This window comes from Misgurnus anguillicaudatus, chromosome 2 (assembly GCF_027580225.2).
Source record: "Misgurnus anguillicaudatus chromosome 2, ASM2758022v2, whole genome shotgun sequence".
Classification (NCBI taxonomy): domain Eukaryota; kingdom Metazoa; phylum Chordata; class Actinopteri; order Cypriniformes; family Cobitidae; genus Misgurnus; species Misgurnus anguillicaudatus.
The window spans coordinates 4,493,545-4,515,770 of NC_073338.2; the positions used below are offsets into that span (position 1 = coordinate 4,493,545).

At 49.8% G+C, this 22,226-nt stretch overlaps 1 long non-coding RNA gene across 3 annotated transcripts; it reads right to left on the bottom strand.

Moving 5' to 3' along the window:
- Nucleotides 1-481: 481 nt before the first annotated feature.
- Nucleotides 482-20,934, bottom strand: LOC141367187 (uncharacterized). 3 transcript variants are annotated; one of them, XR_012371411.1, is made up of 5 exons: nt 18,792-20,934; nt 12,534-16,705; nt 7,894-11,022; nt 2,857-4,296; nt 482-1,927 (listed from the first exon to the last, which is right to left on the bottom strand). It is a non-coding gene; the product is annotated as an uncharacterized lncRNA (long non-coding RNA). The 3 variants fall into 3 exon arrangements; XR_012371410.1 differs by lacking the exon at nt 482-1,927 and having other exon boundaries at nt 2,004-4,296; XR_012371412.1 differs by lacking the exon at nt 482-1,927 and having other exon boundaries at nt 2,006-6,382.
- Between the last annotated feature and the right edge of the window lie 1,292 nt (nt 20,935-22,226).

Below are 22,226 nucleotides of genomic sequence, written 5' to 3' on the forward strand. Positions count from 1 at the left end.
TTTCCTGTCTTCAATACATTACAGGTACCCAAGATAACATTAACATGATATTGTTATATGATATATGTTATGTGACCTTTAAAAATTAAAAGGCAGCATTATATATGCAGCAAGATCTGGTGCTAAATTCTATGTCTATGCCTTGATTGGTCAGGGCTGTTTTGGTGGAAATATTAGGCAGGTGGTCATATTGTTATGGCTGATTGTGTATATTTATAAAAATACATTTAGACAATGATTGCTATCAGGGTGTTTTGACCTCATTAGGAATTACATATTTATTAATATCTTACAATAAATTCTGAAAAGAAAGGGAAGTATAATGTTATTCCAATTCACCATTGCCTTAGCCAAAACATTTTTCCTTTGTATAATATGTTTGTGATACACAGATTATTTCTTTGTTTTATCACTGATAGAAATGCTCCCAATAATAAGACGAGAAATCAAAATACTTATACATCTTTTTATTTTTAACCAGAGGAAGAATCTTAGGGGAGAGACGAGGCAAACACATTATTTGAATATACATTTATCTGAGATTAAATTATTACTCTACTTTCCTTAAAAAAATCCCAATAATTTACTCAACCCCATGTCTCCTCAAATGGTGATGTCTTTCTTTGATCAGTTAAGAAGTTTTTTAACCCTAACCCTGCAGTTTCAACGCAGCTTCAAAGGGCTTTAAACAATCCCAAACAAGGCATAAGGGATTTATCTAGTGATAAGTCGAACGATTGTCATTTTCGGCAAGAAAAATTAAAAAATAAAATAAAAAATAATCGTGTGACGCGCCAGCGCGACCTCACGTAATGCATTATGACATCGAAAGGTCAAGCATGACGTATGCAAATTTAACGCTCCAGTGTTTACAAGTGTGGAGAAGAGGACCGTTCTGACGTCGTGGTATGTGGAATGATATTAATTAATGTCTTTGTGTCAGTTTATTGTTTACTGCTGGCGCATCACATAGATAGTGCAAGATGAGAAGTTGAAGTTTAAAAGTACATATTTTTTTAATTTTCTTGCCGCTTTGCTAGCTAACAACCTTAAGGGCTCCTTTTAGTCGTGCGTAGGTCCTACGGCGTAGCCGCGACGGAGTAGGTTCCACGTCGGTTTTCATTTATACTTTTGGGTCGCCGTCCGCGTCGACGTGCAAACACACGCGCAGACCGCTGGTAGGCAGTAACCACGCATGTAACCACAGTAGCAGCACAAACGACAAAGAAGAAGAAGCTTAGCAAGTTAACCCACAAACGAAGAAGAAACAGCAACTTGTTGTGTATAATTTGAGAAGACCAGCAATGATGGAAGTAAATAAACAGCGACTTTTGATGCATTTTGAGTTAAATCACTCCTCAACTTGGCTCATCTTTGTTTTCACCGTCACAAACGAAAATAACTATTACACCGTTTTTTTTACCTGACGGGAGGAGTTCTGGTGGACCAATCACAGCGCGAAGCTACGGCGTACAACCTACGCACGACTAAAAATCGGGCTTTATACCTCGGTTGGGATAATTTGGAGACCTTTAAAGCTGCATTGAAACTTCAATTTAAACTGTAAACAGGGGTCCAATAAAGTCTATTGAATTGAGAAAAATCCTGGAATGTTTTCATCAAAAAAATACATTTCTTCTCAACTGAACAAAGAAAGACATCAACATTGGATGACATGGGGGTGAGTAAATTATCTAGGATGCTTCTGTGTTTTTTAAAGCAGGACCCTTCCTGTTTCACACCCACCACCTTACAGTGCAGGCCCTGCTCTAACTATGGGGTGAACTGCATGAAAAGTGGAACTACTACTCACGGCGGGCCATAACGCTCTCAGTGTCATCGCTGGGTCCTGTCAGGGGGCAAGGAGTCCCGCTGGGAGTTTTTGGATCCTTCGCCGCTTAACGTCTCAGCCACGTAACTCGGCTCCCTGTGAAAGAAACGAGGTGCTGCGTCACGGTGTCGACGCATCAACACCATGACGCAGTGGTAGGTCCAGAGATGGGCAATATTTCAAAAAAATGCATGGCCCAACCACCCGACTTAATGCATCAACACCATGACGCTACGGTAAGTCCAGAGATGGGAGATATTTCAAAAACATCTATAGCCCAACCACCAAACCTATCATCAAACGTGTCAGCGTTTCATTTCTAAAAGCGTGAGGCCTTCGGGTTATATTTCCAGGTGCCTCTTGGACAGAGTATAATGACCTCTAACTACATGCTAAAGTTTGTAGACAAACTTTGCGTTGGCTTGACGAATCCTGACCTGAACGGTTAAAACTGTTTGACAGAAGCTTAGTTTAGCTGTTAGCATGTTTAAGTACCAAGCTTTTAAACGCATGAAGCATGAACATGGTTTAACGCCGATGATATAAAACAAGGTGTTTGCCATTAGACGCTTCTGTGTTTCGAAAGCAGGGCCCTTCCTGTTTCCCTCCCGCCACCTTACAGTGCAGGCCCTGCTCTAACTCTTAAATGAGACCCTGGGGTGAACCGCGACCCGCGCCCACCCTGCACCGCAATCCATGTGCGGTACAGGCCACAGCTGTCTGCGCACGCAGGGTGCGCGTCAAGCGGGCGGCATGAAGCCGGGGCAGCCAAGCCGCTTGTCCCGCCCAGGGCGCTGCATCCCGAGCTAGGAAACAAGCGAACCTAATGGCAGCACCTTGGAGCGACCTAAACCTGAGGGCGGACAGGGCACAGCGGTGTAAACCGGGCACATTCTGAAAATAACCATCTTTGCGCTTGACTTGCAGAAACAGTTTTAGGACATTTAATAACAGGCAATAACATTTCCATGAATTTACGCCCATCTCTTGTACGCCGACGCATGAAAAGTGGAACTACTACTCACGGCGGGCCGTAACGCTCTCAGTGTCATCGCTGGGTCCTGTCAGGGGGCGAGGAGTCCCGCTGGGAGTTTTCGGATCCTTCGCCGCTTAACGTCTCAGCCACGTAACTCGGCTCCCTGTGAAAGAAACGAGGCGCTGCGTCACGGTGTTGACGCATCAACACCATGACGCAGTGGTAGGTCCAAAGATGGGCAATATTTCAAAAAAATGCATGGCCCAAGCACCCGACTTAATGCATCAACACCATGACGCTGCGGTATGTCCAGAGATGGGAGATATTTCAAAAACATGTATAGCCCAACCACCAAACCTATCATCAAACGTGTCAGCGTTTCATTTCTAAAAGCGTGAGGCCTTCTGGTTATATTTCTGGGTGCCTCTTGGACAGTGTATAAAGACCTCTAACTACATGCTAAAGTTTGTAGACAAACTTTGCGTTGGCTTGACGAATCCTGACCTGAACGGTTAAAACTGTTTGACAGAAGCTTAGTTTAGCTGTTAGCATGTTTAAGTACCAAGCTTTTTAACGCATGAAGCATGAACATGGTTTAACGCCGATGTTATAAAACAAGGTGTTTGCCATTAGACGCTTCTGTGTTTCGAAAGCAGGGCCCTTCCTGTTTCCCTCCCGCCACCTTACAGTGCAGGCCCTGCTCTAACTCTTAAATGAGACCCTGGGGTGAACCGCGACCCGCGCCCGCCCTGCACCGCAATCCATGTGCGGTACAGGCCACAGCTGTCTGCGCACGCAGGGTGCGCGTCAAGCGGGCGGCATGAAGCCGGGGCAGCCAAGCCGCTAGTCCCGCCCAGGGCGCTGCATCCCGAGCTAGGAAACAAGCGAACCTAATGGCAGCACCTTGGAGCGACCTAAACCTGAGGGCGGACAGGGCACAGCGGTGTAAACCGGGCACATTCTGAAAATAACCATCTTTGCGCTTGACTTGCAGAAACAGTTTTAGGACATTTAATAACAGGCAATAACATTTCCATGAATTTATGCCCATCTCTTGTACGCCGACGCATGAAAAGTTGAACTACTACTCACGGCGGGCCGTAACGCTCTCAGTGTCATCGCTGGGTCCTGTCAGGGGGCGAGGAGTCCCGCTGGGAGTTTTCGGATCCTTCGCCGCTTAACGTCTCAGCCACGTAACTCGGCTCCCTGTGAAAGAAACGAGGCGCTGCGTCACGGTGTTGACGCATCAACACCATGACGCAGTGGTAGGTCCAGAGATGGGCAATATTTCAAAAAAATGCATGGCCCAACCACCCGACTTAATGCATCAACACCATGACGCTGCGGTATGTCCAGAGATGGGAGATATTTCAAAAACATGTATAGCCCAACCACCAAACCTATCATCAAACGTGTCAGCGTTCCATTTCTAAAAGCGTGAGGCCTTCGGGTTATATTTCCGGGTGCCTCTTGGACAGTGTATAATGACCTCTAACTACATGCTAAAGTTTGTAGGCCAACTTTGCGTTGGCTTGACGAATCCTGACCTGAACGGTTAAAACTGTTTGACAGAAGCTTAGTTTAGCTGTTAGCATGTTTAAGTACCAAGCTTTTTAACGCATGAAGCATGAACATGGTTTAACGCCGATGTTATAAAACAAGGTGTTTGCCATTAGACGCTTCTGTGTTTCGAAAGCAGGGCCCTTCCTGTTTCCCTCCCGCCACCTTACAGTGCAGGCCCTGCTCTAACTCTTAAATGAGACCCTGGGGTGAACCGCGACCCGCGCCCGCCCTGCACCGCAATCCATGTGCGGTACAGGCCACAGCTGTCTGCGCACGCAGGGTGCGCGTCAAGCGGGCGGCATGAAGCCGGGGCAGCCAAGCCGCTAGTCCCGCCCAGGGCGCTGCATCCCGAGCTAGGAAACAAGCGAACCTAATGGCAGCACCTTGGAGCGACCTAAACCTGAGGGCGGACAGGGCACAGCGGTGTAAACCGGGCACATTCTGAAAATAACCATCTTTGCGCTTGACTTGCAGAAACAGTTTTAGGACATTTAATAACAGGCAATAACATTTCCATGAATTTACGCCCATCTCTTGTACGCCGACGCATGAAAAGTGGAACTACTACTCACGGCGGGCCGTAACGCTCTCAGTGTCATCGCTGGGTCCTGTCAGGGGGCGAGGAGTCCCGCTGGGAGTTTTCGGATCCTTCGCCGCTTAACGTCTCAGCCACGTAACTCGGCTCCCTGTGAAAGAAACGAGGCGCTGCGTCACGGTGTTGACGCATCAACACCATGACGCAGTGGTAGGTCCAGAGATGGGCAATATTTCAAAAAAATGCATGGCCCAACCACCCGACTTAATGCATCAACACCATGACGCTGCGGTATGTCCAGAGATGGGAGATATTTCAAAAACATGTATAGCCCAACCACCAAACCTATCATCAAACGTGTCAGCGTTTCATTTCTAAAAGCGTGAGGCCTTCGGGTTATATTTCCGGGTGCCTCTTGGACAGTGTATAAAGACCTCTAACTACATGCTAAAGTTTGTAGACAAACTTTGCGTTGGCTTGATGAATCCTGACCTGAACGGTTAAAACTGTTTGACAGAAGATTAGTTTAGCTGTTAGCATGTTTAAGTACCAAGCTTTTTAACGCATGAAGCATGAACATGGTTTAACGCCGATGTTATAAAACAAGGTGTTTGCCATTAGACGCTTCTGTGTTTCGAAAGCAGGGCCCTTCCTGTTTCCCTCCCGCCACCTTACAGTGCAGGCCCTGCTCTAACTCTTAAATGAGACCCTGGGGTGAACCGCGACCCGCGCCCGCCCTGCACCGCAATCCATGTGCGGTACAGGCCACAGCTGTCTGCGCACGCAGGGTGCGCGTCAAGCGGGCGGCATGAAGCCGGGGCAGCCAAGCCGCTAGTCCCGCCCAGGGCGCTGCATCCCGAGCTAGGAAACAAGCGAACCTAATGGCAGCACCTTGGAGCGACCTAAACCTGAGGGCGGACAGGGCACAGCGGTGTAAACCGGGCACATTCTGAAAATAACCATCTTTGCGCTTGACTTGCAGAAACAGTTTTAGGACATTTAATAACAGGCAATAACATTTCCATGAATTTACGCCCATCTCTTGTACGCCGACGCATGAAAAGTGGAACTACTACTCACGGCGGGCCGTAACGCTCTCAGTGTCATCGCTGGGTCCTGTCAGGGGGCGAGGAGTCCCGCTGGGAGTTTTCGGATCCTTCGCCGCTTAACGTCTCAGCCACGTAACTCGGCTCCCTGTGAAAGAAACGAGGCGCTGCGTCACGGTGTTGACGCATCAACACCATGACGCAGTGGTAGGTCCAGAGATGGGCAATATTTCAAAAAAATGCATGGCCCAACCACCCGACTTAATGCATCAACACCATGACGCTGCGGTATGTCCAGAGATGGGAGATATTTCAAAAACATGTATAGCCCAACCACCAAACCTATCATCAAACGTGTCAGCGTTTCATTTCTAAAAGCGTGAGGCCTTCGGGTTATATTTCCGGGTGCCTCTTGGACAGTGTATAAAGACCTCTAACTACATGCTAAAGTTTGTAGACAAACTTTGCGTTGGCTTGATGAATCCTGACCTGAACGGTTAAAACTGTTTGACAGAAGATTAGTTTAGCTGTTAGCATGTTTAAGTACCAAGCTTTTTAACGCATGAAGCATGAACATGGTTTAACGCCGATGTTATAAAACAAGGTGTTTGCCATTAGACGCTTCTGTGTTTCGAAAGCAGGGCCCTTCCTGTTTCCCTCCCGCCACCTTACAGTGCAGGCCCTGCTCTAACTCTTAAATGAGACCCTGGGGTGAACCGCGACCCGCGCCCGCCCTGCACCGCAATCCATGTGCGGTACAGGCCACAGCTGTCTGCGCACGCAGGGTGCGCGTCAAGCGGGCGGCATGAAGCCGGGGCAGCCAAGCCGCTAGTCCCGCCCAGGGCGCTGCATCCCGAGCTAGGAAACAAGCGAACCTAATGGCAGCACCTTGGAGCGACCTAAACCTGAGGGCGGACAGGGCACAGCGGTGTAAACCGGGCACATTCTGAAAATAACCATCTTTGCGCTTGACTTGCAGAAACAGTTTTAGGACATTTAATAACAGGCAATAACATTTCCATGAATTTACGCCCATCTCTTGTACGCCGACGCATGAAAAGTGGAACTACTACTCACGGCGGGCCGTAACGTTCTCAAGTGTCATCGCTGGGTCCTGTCAGGGGGCGAGGAGTCCCGCTGGGAGTTTTCGGATCCTTCGCCGCTTAACGTCTCAGCCACGTAACTCGGCTCCCTGTGAAAGAAACGAGGCGCTGCGTCACGGTGTTGACGCATCAACACCATGATGCAGTGGTAGGTCCAGAGATGGGCAATATTTCAAAAAAATGCATGGCCCAACCACCCGACTTAATGCATCAACACCATGACGCTGCGGTATGTCCAGAGATGGGAGATATTTCAAAAACATGTATAGCCCAACCACCAAACCTATCATCAAACGTGTCAGCGTTTCATTTCTAAAAGCGTGAGGCCTTCGGGTTATATTTCCGGGTGCCTCTTGGACAGTGTATAAGTAAGCAATAAGGTACGAGAGGCTGTGCTATATCGTGAATAAGTAACGGCTGAAGGGCGTTGTTAGGCACGACGCGAAGCGGAGTGCCTGCAACCCCTTCAGCCTTTGCTTATTCACGATGCAGCACTTGCCTCGAGTGCCTTATTGCTTTTATAAAACGGTTACCACACAATGTTAAAGTAAAAAAAAATTAGTGCAACTTTCATGAAGTTAAATCAATAAAAGCATTCCTTCCGCTAGAAAAAATAGTCCCTGACTGCGAACAACAACATGAAAGCTCAATAAAAACAACAAACTGTTCTCAGACTTTGTCTCATTATATGTTTATGTGTTGCTAAGGGTGTTGCTAAGGGCGCAGTGATATTAAATAGAACCGTTGGGTGAAGCGGTCATAGCAGTGTTTTATCGTGAATAAAGCACACCTATTGACCAATCAGAATCAAGGATTGGAACTAACCGTTTTATAAAGACCTCTAACTACATGCTAAAGTTTGTAGACAAACTTTGCGTTGGCTTGACGAATCCTGACCTGAACGGTTAAAACTGTTTGACAGAAGCTTAGTTTAGCTGTTAGCATGTTTAAGTACCAAGCTTTTTAACGCATGAAGCATGAACATGGTTTAACGCCGATGTTATAAAACAAGGTGTTTGCCATTAGACGCTTCTGTGTTTCGAAAGCAGGGCCCTTCCTGTTTCCCTCCCGCCACCTTACAGTGCAGGCCCTGCTCTAACTCTTAAATGAGACCCTGGGGTGAACCGCGACCCGCACCCGCCCTGCACCGCAATCCATGTGCGGTACAGGCCACAGCTGTCTGCGCACGCAGGGTGCGCGTCAAGCGGGCGGCATGAAGCCGGGGCAGCCAAGCCGCTAGTCCCGCCCAGGGCGCTGCATCCCGAGCTAGGAAACAAGCGAACCTAATGGCAGCACCTTGGAGCGACCTAAACCTGAGGGCGGACAGGGCACAGCGGTGTAAACCGGGCACATTCTGAAAATAACCATCTTTGCGCTTGACTTGCAGAAACAGTTTTAGGACATTTAATAACAGGCAATAACATTTCCATGAATTTACGCCCATCTCTTGTACGCCGACGCATGAAAAGTGGAACTACTACTCACGGCGGGCCGTAACGCTCTCAGTGTCATCGCTGGGTCCTGTCAGGGGGCGAGGAGTCCCGCTGGGAGTTTTCGGATCCTTCGCCGCTTAACGTCTCAGCCACGTAACTCGGCTCCCTGTGAAAGAAACGAGGCGCTGCGTCACGGTGTTGACGCATCAACACCATGACGCAGTGGTAGGTCCAGAGATGGGCAATATTTCAAAAAAATGCATGGCCCAACCACCCGACTTAATGCATCAACACCATGACGCTGCGGTATGTCCAGAGATGGGAGATATTTCAAAAACATGTATAGCCCAACCACCAAACCTATCATCAAACGTGTCAGCGTTTCATTTCTAAAAGCGTGAGGCCTTTGGGTTATATTTCCGGGTGCCTCTTGGACAGTGTATAATGACCTCTAACTACATGCTAAAGTTTGTAGGCCAACTTTGCGTTGGCTTGACGAATCCTGACCTGAACGGTTAAAACTGTTTGACAGAAGCTTAGTTTAGCTGTTAGCATGTTTAAGTACCAAGCTTTTTAACGCATGAAGCATGAACATGGTTTAACGCCGATGTTATAAAACAAGGTGTTTGCCATTAGACGCTTCTGTGTTTCGAAAGCAGGGCCCTTCCTGTTTCCCTCCCGCCACCTTACAGTGCAGGCCCTGCTCTAACTCTTAAATGAGACCCTGGGGTGAACCGCGACCCGCGCCCGCCCTGCACCGCAATCCATGTGCGGTACAGGCCACAGCTGTCTGCGCACGCAGGGTGCGCGTCAAGCGGGCGGCATGAAGCCGGGGCAGCCAAGCCGCTAGTCCCGCCCAGGGCGCTGCATCCCGAGCTAGGAAACAAGCGAACCTAATGGCAGCACCTTGGAGCGACCTAAACCTGAGGGCGGACAGGGCACAGCGGTGTAAACCGGGCACATTCTGAAAATAACCATCTTTGCGCTTGACTTGCAGAAACAGTTTTAGGACATTTAATAACAGGCAATAACATTTCCATGAATTTACGCCCATCTCTTGTACGCCGACGCATGAAAAGTGGAACTACTACTCACGGCGGGCCGTAACGCTCTCAGTGTCATCGCTGGGTCCTGTCAGGGGGCGAGGAGTCCCGCTGGGAGTTTTCGGATCCTTCGCCGCTTAACGTCTCAGCCACGTAACTCGGCTCCCTGTGAAAGAAACGAGGCGCTGCGTCACGGTGTTGACGCATCAACACCATGACGCAGTGGTAGGTCCAGAGATGGGCAATATTTCAAAAAAATGCATGGCCCAACCACCCGACTTAATGCATCAACACCATGACGCTGCGGTATGTCCAGAGATGGGAGATATTTCAAAAACATGTATAGCCCAACCACCAAACCTATCATCAAACGTGTCAGCGTTTCATTTCTAAAAGCGTGAGGCCTTCGGGTTATATTTCCGGGTGCCTCTTGGACAGTGTATAAAGACCTCTAACTACATGCTAAAGTTTGTAGACAAACTTTGCGTTGGCTTGATGAATCCTGACCTGAACGGTTAAAACTGTTTGACAGAAGATTAGTTTAGCTGTTAGCATGTTTAAGTACCAAGCTTTTTAACGCATGAAGCATGAACATGGTTTAACGCCGATGTTATAAAACAAGGTGTTTGCCATTAGACGCTTCTGTGTTTCGAAAGCAGGGCCCTTCCTGTTTCCCTCCCGCCACCTTACAGTGCAGGCCCTGCTCTAACTCTTAAATGAGACCCTGGGGTGAACCGCGACCCGCGCCCGCCCTGCACCGCAATCCATGTGCGGTACAGGCCACAGCTGTCTGCGCACGCAGGGTGCGCGTCAAGCGGGCGGCATGAAGCCGGGGCAGCCAAGCCGCTAGTCCCGCCCAGGGCGCTGCATCCCGAGCTAGGAAACAAGCGAACCTAATGGCAGCACCTTGGAGCGACCTAAACCTGAGGGCGGACAGGGCACAGCGGTGTAAACCGGGCACATTCTGAAAATAACCATCTTTGCGCTTGACTTGCAGAAACAGTTTTAGGACATTTAATAACAGGCAATAACATTTCCATGAATTTACGCCCATCTCTTGTACGCCGACGCATGAAAAGTGGAACTACTACTCACGGCGGGCCGTAACGCTCTCAGTGTCATCGCTGGGTCCTGTCAGGGGGCGAGGAGTCCCGCTGGGAGTTTTCGGATCCTTCGCCGCTTAACGTCTCAGCCACGTAACTCGGCTCCCTGTGAAAGAAACGAGGCGCTGCGTCACGGTGTTGACGCATCAACACCATGACGCAGTGGTAGGTCCAGAGATGGGCAATATTTCAAAAAAATGCATGGCCCAACCACCCGACTTAATGCATCAACACCATGACGCTGCGGTATGTCCAGAGATGGGAGATATTTCAAAAACATGTATAGCCCAACCACCAAACCTATCATCAAACGTGTCAGCGTTTCATTTCTAAAAGCGTGAGGCCTTCGGGTTATATTTCCGGGTGCCTCTTGGACAGTGTATAAAGACCTCTAACTACATGCTAAAGTTTGTAGACAAACTTTGCGTTGGCTTGATGAATCCTGACCTGAACGGTTAAAACTGTTTGACAGAAGATTAGTTTAGCTGTTAGCATGTTTAAGTACCAAGCTTTTTAACGCATGAAGCATGAACATGGTTTAACGCCGATGTTATAAAACAAGGTGTTTGCCATTAGACGCTTCTGTGTTTCGAAAGCAGGGCCCTTCCTGTTTCCCTCCCGCCACCTTACAGTGCAGGCCCTGCTCTAACTCTTAAATGAGACCCTGGGGTGAACCGCGACCCGCGCCCGCCCTGCACCGCAATCCATGTGCGGTACAGGCCACAGCTGTCTGCGCACGCAGGGTGCGCGTCAAGCGGGCGGCATGAAGCCGGGGCAGCCAAGCCGCTAGTCCCGCCCAGGGCGCTGCATCCCGAGCTAGGAAACAAGCGAACCTAATGGCAGCACCTTGGAGCGACCTAAACCTGAGGGCGGACAGGGCACAGCGGTGTAAACCGGGCACATTCTGAAAATAACCATCTTTGCGCTTGACTTGCAGAAACAGTTTTAGGACATTTAATAACAGGCAATAACATTTCCATGAATTTACGCCCATCTCTTGTACGCCGACGCATGAAAAGTGGAACTACTACTCACGGCGGGCCGTAACGTTCTCAAGTGTCATCGCTGGGTCCTGTCAGGGGGCGAGGAGTCCCGCTGGGAGTTTTCGGATCCTTCGCCGCTTAACGTCTCAGCCACGTAACTCGGCTCCCTGTGAAAGAAACGAGGCGCTGCGTCACGGTGTTGACGCATCAACACCATGATGCAGTGGTAGGTCCAGAGATGGGCAATATTTCAAAAAAATGCATGGCCCAACCACCCGACTTAATGCATCAACACCATGACGCTGCGTAATGTCCAGAGATGGGAGATATTTCAAAAACATGTATAGCCCAACCACCAAACCTATCATCAAACGTGTCAGCGTTTCATTTCTAAAAGCGTGAGGCCTTCGGGTTATATTTCCGGGTGCCTCTTGGACAGTGTATAAGTAAGCAATAAGGTACGAGAGGCTGTGCTATATCGTGAATAAGTAACGGCTGAAGGGCGTTGTTAGGCACGACGCGAAGCGGAGTGCCTGCAACCCCTTCGGCCTTTACTTATTCACGATACAGCACTTGCCTCGAGTACCTTATTGCTTTTATAAAACGGTTACCACACAATGTTAAAGTAAAAAAAAATTAGTGCAACTTTCATGAAGTTAAATCAATAAAAGCATTCCTTCCGCTAGAAAAAATAGTCCCTGACTGCGAACAACAACATGAAAGCTCAATAAAAACAACAAACTGTTCTCAGACTTTGTCTCATTATATGTTTATGTGTTGCTAAGGGTGTTGCTAAGGGCGCAGTGATATTAAATAGAACCGTTGGGTGAAGCGGTCATAGCAGTGTTTTATCGTGAATAAAGCACACCTATTGACCAATCAGAATCAAGGATTGGAACTAACCGTTTTATAAAGACCTCTAACTACATGCTAAAGTTTGTAGACAAACTTTGCGTTGGCTTGACGAATCCTGACCTGAACGGTTAAAACTGTTTGACAGAAGCTTAGTTTAGCTGTTAGCATGTTTAAGTACCAAGCTTTTTAACGCATGAAGCATGAACATGGTTTAACGCCGATGTTATAAAACAAGGTGTTTGCCATTAGACGCTTCTGTGTTTCGAAAGCAGGGCCCTTCCTGTTTCCCTCCCGCCACCTTACAGTGCAGGCCCTGCTCTAACTCTTAAATGAGACCCTGGGGTGAACCGCGACCCGCACCCGCCCTGCACCGCAATCCATGTGCGGTACAGGCCACAGCTGTCTGCGCACGCAGGGTGCGCGTCAAGCGGGCGGCATGAAGCCGGGGCAGCCAAGCCGCTAGTCCCGCCCAGGGCGCTGCATCCCGAGCTAGGAAACAAGCGAACCTAATGGCAGCACCTTGGAGCGACCTAAACCTGAGGGCGGACAGGGCACAGCGGTGTAAACCGGGCACATTCTGAAAATAACCATCTTTGCGCTTGACTTGCAGAAACAGTTTTAGGACATTTAATAACAGGCAATAACATTTCCATGAATTTACGCCCATCTCTTGTACGCCGACGCATGAAAAGTGGAACTACTACTCACGGCGGGCCGTAACGCTCTCAGTGTCATCGCTGGGTCCTGTCAGGGGGCGAGGAGTCCCGCTGGGAGTTTTCGGATCCTTCGCCGCTTAACGTCTCAGCCACGTAACTCGGCTCCCTGTGAAAGAAACGAGGCGCTGCGTCACGGTGTTGACGCATCAACACCATGACGCAGTGGTAGGTCCAGAGATGGGCAATATTTCAAAAAAATGCATGGCCCAACCACCCGACTTAATGCATCAACACCATGACGCTGCGGTATGTCCAGAGATGGGAGATATTTCAAAAACATGTATAGCCCAACCACCAAACCTATCATCAAACGTGTCAGCGTTTCATTTCTAAAAGCGTGAGGCCTTCGGGTTATATTTCCGGGTGCCTCTTGGACAGTGTATAATGACCTCTAACTACATGCTAAAGTTTGTAGGCCAACTTTGCGTTGGCTTGACGAATCCTGACCTGAACGGTTAAAACTGTTTGACAGAAGCTTAGTTTAGCTGTTAGCATGTTTAAGTACCAAGCTTTTTAACGCATGAAGCATGAACATGGTTTAACGCCGATGTTATAAAACAAGGTGTTTGCCATTAGACGCTTCTGTGTTTCGAAAGCAGGGCCCTTCCTGTTTCCCTCCCGCCACCTTACAGTGCAGGCCCTGCTCTAACTCTTAAATGAGACCCTGGGGTGAACCGCGACCCGCGCCCGCCCTGCACCGCAATCCATGTGCGGTACAGGCCACAGCTGTCTGCGCACGCAGGGTGCGCGTCAAGCGGGCGGCATGAAGCCGGGGCAGCCAAGCCGCTAGTCCCGCCCAGGGCGCTGCATCCCGAGCTAGGAAACAAGCGAACCTAATGGCAGCACCTTGGAGCGACCTAAACCTGAGGGCGGACAGGGCACAGCGGTGTAAACCGGGCACATTCTGAAAATAACCATCTTTGCGCTTGACTTGCAGAAACAGTTTTAGGACATTTAATAACAGGCAATAACATTTCCATGAATTTACGCCCATCTCTTGTACGCCGACGCATGAAAAGTGGAACTACTACTCACGGCGGGCCGTAACGCTCTCAGTGTCATCGCTGGGTCCTGTCAGGGGGCGAGGAGTCCCGCTGGGAGTTTTCGGATCCTTCGCCGCTTAACGTCTCAGCCACGTAACTCGGCTCCCTGTGAAAGAAACGAGGCGCTGCGTCACGGTGTTGACGCATCAACACCATGACGCAGTGGTAGGTCCAGAGATGGGCAATATTTCAAAAAAATGCATGGCCCAACCACCCGACTTAATACATCAACACCATGACGCTGCGGTATGTCCAGAGATGGGAGATATTTCAAAAACATGTATAGCCCAACCACCAAACCTATCATCAAATGTGTCAGCGTTTCATTTCTAAAAGCGTGAGGCCTTCGGGTTATATTTCCGGGTGCCTCTTGGACAGTGTATAAAGACCTCTAACTACATGCTAAAGTTTGTAGACAAACTTTGCGTTGGCTTGACGAATCCTGACCTGAACGGTTAAAACTGTTTGACAGAAGCTTAGTTTAGCTGTTAGCATGTTTAAGTACCAAGCTTTTTAACGCATGAAGCATGAACATAGTTTAACGCCGATGTTATAAAACAAGGTGTTTGCCATTAGACGCTTCTGTGTTTCGAAAGCAGGGCCCTTCCTGTTTCCCTCCCGCCACCTTACAGTGCAGGCCCTGCTCTAACTCTTAAATGAGACCCTGGGGTGAACCGCGACCCGCGCCCGCCCTGCACCGCAATCCATGTGCGGTACAGGCCACAGCTGTCTGCGCACGCAGGGTGCGCGTCAAGCGGGCGGCATGAAGCCGGGGCAGCCAAGCCGCTAGTCCCGCCCAGGGCGCTGCATCCCGAGCTAGGAAACAAGCGAACCTAATGGCAGCACCTTGGAGCGACCTAAACCTGAGGGCGGACAGGGCACAGCGGTGTAAACCGGGCACATTCTGAAAATAACCATCTTTGCGCTTGACTTGCAGAAACAGTTTTAGGACATTTAATAACAGGCAATAACATTTCCATGAATTTACGCCCATCTCTTGTACGCCGACGCATGAAAAGTGGAACTACTACTCACGGCGGGCCGTAACGCTCTCAGTGTCATCGCTGGGTCCTGTCAGGGGGCGAGGAGTCCCGCTGGGAGTTTTCGGATCCTTCGCCGCTTAACGTCTCAGCCACGTAACTCGGCTCCCTGTGAAAGAAACGAGGCGCTGCGTCACGGTGTTGACGCATCAACACCATGACGCAGTGGTAGGTCCAGAGATGGGCAATATTTCAAAAAAATGCATGGCCCAACCACCCGACTTAATACATCAACACCATGACGCTGCGGTATGTCCAGAGATGGGAGATATTTCAAAAACATGTATAGCCCAACCACCAAACCTATCATCAAATGTGTCAGCGTTTCATTTCTAAAAGCGTGAGGCCTTCGGGTTATATTTCCGGGTGCCTCTTGGACAGTGTATAAAGACCTCTAACTACATGCTAAAGTTTGTAGACAAACTTTGCGTTGGCTTGACGAATCCTGACCTGAACGGTTAAAACTGTTTGACAGAAGCTTAGTTTAGCTGTTAGCATGTTTAAGTACCAAGCTTTTTAACGCATGAAGCATGAACATAGTTTAACGCCGATGTTATAAAACAAGGTGTTTGCCATTAGACGCTTCTGTGTTTCGAAAGCAGGGCCCTTCCTGTTTCCCTCCCGCCACCTTACAGTGCAGGCCCTGCTCTAACTCTTAAATGAGACCCTGGGGTGAACCGCGACCCGCGCCCGCCCTGCACCGCAATCCATGTGCGGTACAGGCCACAGCTGTCTGCGCACGCAGGGTGCGCGTCAAGCGGGCGGCATGAAGCCGGGGCAGCCAAGCCGCTAGTCCCGCCCAGGGCGCTGCATCCCGAGCTAGGAAACAAGCGAACCTAATGGCAGCACCTTGGAGCGACCTAAACCTGAGGGCGGACAGGGCACAGCGGTGTAAACCGGGCACATTCTGAAAATAACCATCTTTGCGCTTGACTTGCAGAAACAGTTTTAGGACATTTAATAACAGGCAATAACATTTCCATGAATTTACGCCCATCTCTTGTACGCCGACGCATGAAAAGTGGAACTACTACTCACGGCGGGCCGTAACGCTCTCAGTGTCATCGCTGGGTCCTGTCAGGGGGCGAGGAGTCCCGCTGGGAGTTTTCGGATCCTTCGCCGCTTAACGTCTCAGCCACGTAACTCGGCTCCCTGTGAAAGAAACGAGGCGCTGCGTCACGGTGTTGACGCATAAACACCATGACGCAGTGGTAGGTCCAGAGATGGGCAATATTTCAAAAAAATGCATGGCCCAACCACCCGACTTAATGCATCAACACCATGACGCTGCGGTATGTCCAGAGATGGGAGATATTTCAAAAACATGTATAGCCCAACCACCAAACCTATCATCAAACGTGTCAGTGTTTCATTTCTAAAAGCGTGAGGCCTTCGGGTTATATTTCCGGGTGCCTCTTGGACAGTGTATAATGACCTCTAACTACATGCTAAAGTTTGTAGGCCAACTTTGCGTTGGCTTGACGAATCCTGACCTGAACGGTTAAAACTGTTTGACAGAAGCTTAGTTTAGCTGTTAGCATGTTTAAGTACCAAGCTTTTTAACGCATGAAGCATGAACATGGTTTAACGCCGATGTTATAAAACAAGGTTTTTGCCATTAGACGCTTCTGTGTTTCGAAAGCAGGGCCCTTCCTGTTTCCCTCCCGCCACCTTACAGTGCAGGCCCTGCTCTAACTCTTAAATGAGACCCTGGGGTGAACCGCGACCCGCGCCCGCCCTGCACCGCAATCCATGTGCGGTACAGGCCACAGCTGTCTGCGCACGCAGGGTGCGCGTCAAGCGGGCGGCATGAAGCCGGGTCAGCCAAGCCGCTAGTCCCGCCCAGGGCGCTGCATCCCGAGCTAGGAAACAAGCGAACCTAATGGCAGCACCTTGGAGCGACCTAAACCTGAGGGCGGACAGGGCACAGCGGTGTAAACCGGGCACATTCTGAAAATAACCATCTTTGCGCTTGACTTGCAGAAACAGTTTTAGGACATTTAATAACAGGCAATAACATTTCCATGAATTTACGCCCATCTCTTGTACGCCGACGCATGAAAAGTGGAACTACTACTCACGGCGGGCCGTAACGCTCTCAGTGTCATCGCTGGGTCCTGTCAGGGGGCGAGGAGTCCCGCTGGGAGTTTTCGGATCCTTCGCCGCTTAACGTCTCAGCCACGTAACTCGGCTCCCTGTGAAAGAAACGAGGCGCTGCGTCACGGTGTTGACGCATCAACACCATGACGCAGTGGTAGGTCCAGAGATGGGCAATATTTCAAAAAAATGCATGGCCCAACCACCCGACTTAATGCATCAACACCATGACGCTGCGGTATGTCCAGAGATGGGAGATATTTCAAAAACATGTATAGCCCAACCACCAAACCTATCATCAAACGTGTCAGCGTTTCATTTCTAAAAGCGTGAGGCCTTCGGGTTATATTTCCGGGTGGCTCTTGGACAGTGTATAATGACCTCTAACTACATGCTAAAGTTTGTAGGCCAACTTTGCGTTGGCTTGACGAATCCTGACCTGAACGGTTAAAACTGTTTGACAGAAGCTTAGTTTAGCTGTTAGCATGTTTAAGTACCAAGCTTTTTAACGCATGAAGCATGAACATGGTTTAACGCCGATGTTATAAAACAAGGTGTTTGCCATTAGACGCTTCTGTGTTTCGAAAGCAGGGCCCTTCCTGTTTCCCTCCCGCCACCTTACAGTGCAGGCCCTGCTCTAACTCTTAAATGAGACCCTGGGGTGAACCGCGACCCGCGCCCGCCCTGCACCGCAATCCATGTGCGGTACAGGCCACAGCTGTCTGCGCACGCAGGGTGCGCGTCAAGCGGGCGGCATGAAGCCGGGGCAGCCAAGCCGCTAGTCCCGCCCAGGGCGCTGCATCCCGAGCTAGGAAACAAGCGAACCTAATGGCAGCACCTTGGAGCGACCTAAACCTGAGGGCGGACAGGGCACAGCGGTGTAAACCGGGCACATTCTGAAAATAACCATCTTTGCGCTTGACTTGCAGAAACAGTTTTAGGACATTTAATAACAGGCAATAACATTTCCATGAATTTACGCCCATCTCTTGTACGCCGACGCATGAAAAGTGGAACTACTACTCACGGCGGGCCGTAACGCTCTCAGTGTCATCGCTGGGTCCTGTCAGGGGGCGAGGAGTCCCGCTGGGAGTTTTCGGATCCTTCGCCGCTTAACGTCTCAGCCACGTAACTCGGCTCCCTGTGAAAGAAACGAGGCGCTGCGTCACGGTGTTGACGCATCAACACCATAACGCAGTGGTAGGTCCAGAGATGGGCAATATTTCAAAAAAATGCATGGCCCAACCACCCGACTTAATACATCAACACCATGACGCTGCGGTATGTCCAGAGATGGGAGATATTTCAAAAACATGTATAGCCCAACCACCAAACCTATCATCAAATGTGTCAGCGTTTCATTTCTAAAAGCGTGAGGTCTTCGGGTTATATTTCCGGGTGCCTCTTGGACAGTGTATAAAGACCTCTAACTACATGCTAAAGTTTGTAGACAAACTTTGCGTTGGCTTGACGAATCCTGACCTGAACGGTTAAAACTGTTTGACAGAAGCTTAGTTTAGCTGTTAGCATGTTTAAGTACCAAGCTTTTTAACGCATGAAGCATGAACATGGTTTAACGCCGATGTTATAAAACAAGGTGTTTGCCATTAGACGCTTCTGTGTTTCGAAAGCAGGGCCCTTCCTGTTTCCCTCCCGCCACCTTACAGTGCAGGCCCTGCTCTAACTCTTAAATGAGACCCTGGGGTGAACCGCGACCCGCGCCCGCCCTGCACCGCAATCCATGTGCGGTACAGGCCACAGCTGTCTGCGCACGTAGGGTGCGCGTCAAGCGGGCGGCATGAAGCCGGGGCAGCCAAGCCGCTAGTCCCGCCCAGGGCGCTGCATCCCGAGCTAGGAAACAAGCGAACCTAATGGCAGCACCTTGGAGCGACCTAAACCTGAGGGCGGACAGGGCACAGCGGTGTAAACCGGGCACATTCTGAAAATAACCATCTTTGCGCTTGACTTGCAGAAACAGTTTTAGGACATTTAATAACAGGCAATAACATTTCCATGAATTTACGCCCATCTCTTGTACGCCGACGCATGAAAAGTGGAACTACTACTCACGGCGGGCCGTAACGCTCTCAGTGTCATCGCTGGGTCCTGTCAGGGGGCGAGGAGTCCCGCTGGGAGTTTTCGGATCCTTCGCCGCTTAACGTCTCAGCCACGTAACTCGGCTCCCTGTGAAAGAAACGAGGCGCTGCGTCACGGTGTTGACGCATCAACACCATGACGCAGTGGTAGGTCCAGAGATGGGCAATATTTCAAAAAAATGCATGGCCCAACCACCCGACTTAATACATCAACACCATGACACTGCGGTATGTCCAGAGATGGGAGATATTTCAAAAACATGTATAGCCCAACCACCAAACCTATCATCAAATGTGTCAGCGTTTCATTTCTAAAAGCGTGAGGCCTTCGGGTTATATTTCCGGGTGCCTCTTGGACAGTGTATAAAGACCTCTAACTACATGCTAAAGTTTGTAGACAAACTTTGCGTTGGCTTGACGAATCCTGACCTGAACGGTTAAAACTGTTTGACAGAAGCTTAGTTTAGCTGTTAGCATGTTTAAGTACCAAGCTTTTTAACGCATGAAGCATGAACATGGTTTAACGCCGATGTTATAAAACAAGGTGTTTGCCATTAGACGCTTCTGTGTTTCGAAAGCAGGGCCCTTCCTGTTTCCCTCCCGCCACCTTACAGTGCAGGCCCTGCTCTAACTCTTAAATGAGACCCTGGGGTGAACCGCGACCCGCGCCCGCCCTGCACCGCAATCCATGTGCGGTACAGGCCACAGCTGTCTGCGCACGCAGGGTGCGCGTCAAGCGGGCGGCATGAAGCCGGGGCAGCCAAGCCGCTAGTCCCGCCCAGGGCGCTGCATCCCGAGCTAGGAAACAAGCGAACCTAATGGCAGCACCTTGGAGCGACCTAAACCTGAGGGCGGACAGGGCACAGCGGTGTAAACCGGGCACATTCTGAAAATAACCATCTTTGCGCTTGACTTGCAGAAACAGTTTTAGGACATTTAATAACAGGCAATAACATTTCCATGAATTTACGCCCATCTCTTGTACGCCGACGCATGAAAAGTGGAACTACTACTCACGGCGGGCCGTAACGCTCTCAGTGTCATCGCTGGGTCCTGTCAGGGGGCGAGGAGTCCCGCTGGGAGTTTTCGGATCCTTCGCCGCTTAACGTCTCAGCCACGTAACTCGGCTCCCTGTGAAAGAAACGAGGCGCTGCGTCACGGTGTTGACGCATCAACACCATGACGCAGTGGTAGGTCCAGAGATGGGCAATATTTCAAAAAAATGCATGGCCCAACCACCCGACTTAATGCATCAACACCATGACGCTGCGGTATGTCCAGAGATGGGAGATATTTCAAAAACATGTATAGCCCAACCACCAAACCTATCATCAAACGTGTCAGCGTTTCATTTCTAAAATCGTGAGGCCTTCGGGTTATATTTCCGGGTGCCTCTTGGACAGTGTATAAAGACCTCTAACTACATGCTAAAGTTTGTAGACAAACTTTGCGTTGGCTTGATGAATCCTGACCTGAATGGTTAAAACTGTTTGACAGAAGCTTAGTTTAGCTGTTAGCATGTTTAACTACCAAGCTTTTTAACGCATGAAGTAGAACATGGTTTAACGCCGATGTTATAAAACAAGGTGTTTGCCATTAGACGCTTCTGTGTTTCGAAAGCAGGGCCCTTCCTGTTTCCCTCCCGCCACCTTACAGTGCAGGCCCTGCTCTAACTCTTAAATGAGACCCTGGGGTGAACCGCGACCCGCGCCCGCCCTGCACCGCAATCCATGTGCGGTACAGGCCACAGCTGTCTGCGCACGCAGGGTGCGCGTCAAGCGGGCGGCATGAAGCCGGGGCAGCCAAGCCGCTAGTCCCGCCCAGGGCGCTGCATCCCGAGCTAGGAAACAAGCGAACCTAATGGCAGCACCTTGGAGCGATCTAAACCTGAGGGCGGACAGGGCACAGCGGTGTAAACCGGGCACATTCTGAAAATAACCATCTTTGCGCTTCACTTGCAGAAACAGTTTTAGGACATTTAATAACAGGCAATAACATTTCCATGAATTTATGCCCATCTCTTGTACGCCGACGCATGAAAAGTGGAACTACTACTCACGGCGGGCCGTAACGCTCTCAGTGTCATCGCTGGGTCCTGTCAGGGGGCGAGGAGTCCCGCTGGGAGTTTTCGGATCCTTCGCCGCTTAACGTCTCAGCCTTGTAACTCGGCTCCCTGTGAAAGAAACGAGGCGCTGCGTCACGGTGTTGACGCATCAACACCATGACGCAGTGGTAGGTCCAGAGATGGGCAATATTTCAAAAAAATGCATGGCCCAACCACCCGACTTAATGCATCAATACCATGACGCTGCGGTATGTCCAGAGATGGGAGATATTTCAAAAACATGTATAGCCCAACCACCAAACCTATCATCAAACGTGTCAGCGTTTCATTTCTAAAATCGTGAGGCCTTCGGGTTATATTTCCGGGTGCCTCTTGGACAGTGTATAAAGACCTCTAACTACATGCTAAAGTTTGTAGACAAACTTTGCGTTGGCTTGACGAATCCTGACCTGAACGGTTAAAACTGTTTGACAGAAGCTTAGTTTAGCTGTTAGCATGTTTAAGTACCAAGCTTTTTAACGCATGAAGCATGAACATGGTTTAACGCCGATGTTATAAAACAAGGTGTTTGCCATTAGACGCTTCTGTGTTTCGAAAGCAGGGCCCTTCCTGTTTCCCTCCCGCCACCTTACAGTGCAGGCCCTGCTCTAACTCTTAAATGAGACCCTGGGGTGAACCGCGACCCGCGCCCGCCCTGC